The sequence below is a fragment of the Anastrepha obliqua genome, chromosome 1, assembly GCF_027943255.1.
Source record: "Anastrepha obliqua isolate idAnaObli1 chromosome 1, idAnaObli1_1.0, whole genome shotgun sequence".
Taxonomy (NCBI): domain Eukaryota; kingdom Metazoa; phylum Arthropoda; class Insecta; order Diptera; family Tephritidae; genus Anastrepha; species Anastrepha obliqua.
Window position 1 is genome coordinate 22,865,392 of NC_072892.1, and position 3,607 is coordinate 22,868,998.

Genomic DNA, 3,607 nt, shown 5'->3' on the forward strand with positions numbered 1-3,607 from the left:
TCCGACAGCTCTAAGCCGACTCCGAACGGGAAGAGCTTTTTTATGCCATTGCCTCCCGAAGGACGCTCGCTACTAGGAAAAGCATTTCCTATCATTTGGTATTTCATGCACGGAGATTCGAGCCTGCGTACTTTCAAAAGATAGTCACGCACCAACCCATTCGGCTATGGCGACCGCTACTGTTAATACAAATACCTACATAATAATATTTTACTTGAAATTCTTACTACACTTTTTTTATTGCTTTCGAAAGCATTTTGGTTCATATCATAAAATATAAAATTTACATACCCAGTTAGAGTTTTCAGATTTGCCACAGGCTCGGCCACTCTATTTAATCCTTATCCTAATGCAGATTAAATTTATGAAAATAAAATATTCACAAAACTCAACCAAAATGTGAGCTATTTCCAATTTAATCACCGCAAATGACAAAAAGGCGTTGTAAACACCAAAAAAAATGTCATAAATCTCAGCAATCACTGAAAAACTTAAATAAATTGTGAGGAAAATTAATTAACACATACGCGCACTGTTCACGTGCTTATCTTCAACAACAATTACACCTCCTTATTGGATTCTCACGAAACAAGGTCAAATGGTGTTTTTTTCTTTTTTCCTTCACATTCCGGTAGCTGCTTTTACAACAATTTAACACATGATCATACCACACACCGATCGACATCAATGCCACTGAGCGCGAACACAAACTGGCGAACTGATTAGCCGGCCAGCGCACCAACCGGTTAAGCAATGGCGCCAGGAAAATAAATAAAATACGAAAAGATGAGCCAGCTAGTGGGCAGAAGCGCTGGGCGAAGTGGGAGGCGCAAAATAGTGCTGAATTATTTACTACTTTCTGATGCAACACTTAAGAGCATTAAAGTGTTGGAAAATGCTGAAGAAGCAGCACACCACTGACGCGCTGAGCCACTTCATGGATGGAGGGTGGAGGATGGAGAGGAGCGCAGGCCAACAGCAACGCACTTCATTTTCTGCGTATTGCAAGCAAAAGCAGTTCCAAAATCTCCCGATGCACTTACTGCTACTTTTTCCACGCTACAGAAGTAACTACAGATCTATTATACGAGTACGTATGTTTGTATGGCAGTAGTGTGAAAATGCGCTTAGGTATTAGTGCTTCTAACATTTTCCACTTATTATGTTAACACGCAATTAGAGCTGGTGGACCCGAGGCAAAGGCGGATAGTAAATGGAGACCAAGATGCGTTGAAATTAGAAGTGGAAATGTGCTAAAGATGACATGGAAGATAGGAGGATTACATAGAGAAGGGATAGATAGGAAGGTAGGCAATGTGTTGACAAACGGCTGGCAGTAGCTTGAGTCGTAAAGTGGACACAAGTGGAGAGTGGAGATGTGCAAGGCGGTGTAAAAGACGCGCTCGACATAAAAAGGCTAGCGCGGCGGTGGATTGGTATGTGGAGTGCAGCGTTGATGTAGTGTAGTGAAGTGGAGTAGAGTGAAGTGGTATGGCGTGTATTGGAGTGGCTGGTAAATGCAGTAGCGCAAAGAATTTCTGCGAAAGAACGCGCAACAAACACTCGAGTGTCGGCTCGGCGAGGAAGAACCATAGAACATAGTTAGGCTATATAAGTAAAAATGTAAAAACTTTAAACAGCAAAAACTAAATAGAGTGTTGAAAAACAAACACAACAATCGAAGCAAAACAACACTAAGTGACGCAGCGACTACTGGTCTTCAAAGAAGCGAGAAATGGCACTGAAAAGCAAAGCGAAGACGAAGCCGTGTTGGGGCCATAATAAACGTACGTTAGGTAGGTATGTATGTATGTGTGCGGTGTGTATGAGTATAATATAAATTTTCAAGCATTTTATTCAACACAAACCACTCATCTTTGCTCGTGACAATTGCAACTGCATTAGTAGTGAAAATAAATATTAACGCTTATTATTTCAAGGCGACAAGGGAGCCACGACTGTGATTTGCGTGGGAATTTCATGAATTTTCTGTATTAACCATTTACAAGACGTAACCGCAAGATGAAATGAGCGTAAATGATATTGTAAATTACAACAAAAATAAATAAATGAGGTTGGGCAGTGCTGCAGAATGAGAATGAGAAATAAAAATAACAAAAAACGTCTCAGCCAGCTACCGTACGAGAAAAGCGTTGGAGAAACACAAACAACAGACATACGAAGTAATACATACATACATACATACAAAACAACGAGAAAAGTTCAATAAGATGCAGAAAGTCATAAGAACTCCTTGCCGAACAGGCAAAATATAAGAAAAGATGGAAACAGTGTTGCCAGATATGTATATGAAATTCTGCGTGCAAATGAAACAAATATTTTTTGGAAGTTCAGTGCCGCTATTGGCCCCATAAAGTAAAATGATTGGTCTCTTGAGAAAACATAAAATAAATAAAGGGTGATCAGAGTGAAGGTGCTTTGCGAATAGGGTTTACTCGACAGATCCCGCGTGACTCTTGTCAAACTAAATTTAAATTTTAATAATTTGTAATCAATATTCATTGACATTTCATCCTGGAAGAACTTACTGCTCAACAACGTTTACAAATCCTACAAATGTACTCGTATTACGAAAATCGACGCTCTGTGCACAGTGTTCATCGCGCGCTCAAGCGCTATCCGTCCTACCGAACGCACTATTCGGTAAACCATCGGCAATAATATAACTTTACGTTACAGCCCGAATGAGGACCCGGAAAAATAGATTCGGCGCCGGTCTCAACAATTTAACCTATTTTATGGCACTACTTGGACGATTTAACGCAAAAGACCTTGGTTTGAAAACGTATAAAATACAGCAATACCAAGACTTGAACCATGCCGATCTTCCAAAGCGTCATAATTTCCGTCGTTGGGCTCGTGAAAAACTCGCTGACGATCCGAATGAGGCCCATTTTTGGCTTAATGGCTACGTCGATAAGCAAAATCGCCGAACTTTGGCTGAAGAGCAACCCGAAGCCATTCAAGAACAGCCATTACATCCATTCAAAACAACCATTAGTGTGGCTTATGGGCTTATGGCTTCAAAGACGAGGCTGGCGCCAATGTAACACTGAATGGCGAACGCTATTGCGTTATGATAAACGACTTTTTGATGCCGGAAATTGAGGCCTGTGATCTCTACCACAGTGGTTTCAACAAGACGGCGGTACTTGGCAAGCATCCCACGAAACAATGGATTTACAGCGTCGTAGTTTCCGTGAGCAATTTATCCCTCGTCTCGGAGTAAAGAATTGGTGTTTACGGATGGCCGAATTACGGCGCAGTTGTGGCCACCATTTGAAAGGGATTATCTTTTAAAAGTAAATGTCATGAATTATTCTACAATTTGAATTTGGTTGTTTTATTTCAATTCAAGATCCGATACCTCTTAATTGATCACCCTTTATTTCCCATTTTTGGGGTCACCGTGGCGTGTTCGGACCAGCAAAGGCGTATTGTCAGGAAATATTTTTTTTTGTAAGAGATACCGAGACTGAGACTCAATAAACTCTTTCTATTATAAGAGGAAAGAGGAAAAGGAGCTGCGCACCTCTAATTCACGATGTTTTGCAAATCATGCGTCTGATCATAACGAGATGGGAGC

General features: G+C 40.8%; 1 long non-coding RNA gene across 1 annotated transcript; it reads left to right on the plus strand.

Moving 5' to 3' along the window:
- Positions 1–888: 888 nt before the first annotated feature.
- Positions 889–2,201, plus strand: LOC129240495 (uncharacterized). Its single transcript, XR_008582075.1, has 3 exons — positions 889–1,090; positions 1,181–1,796; positions 1,941–2,201. It is a non-coding gene; the product is annotated as an uncharacterized LOC129240495 (long non-coding RNA).
- The last annotated feature ends 1,406 nt before the right edge of the window (positions 2,202–3,607 follow it).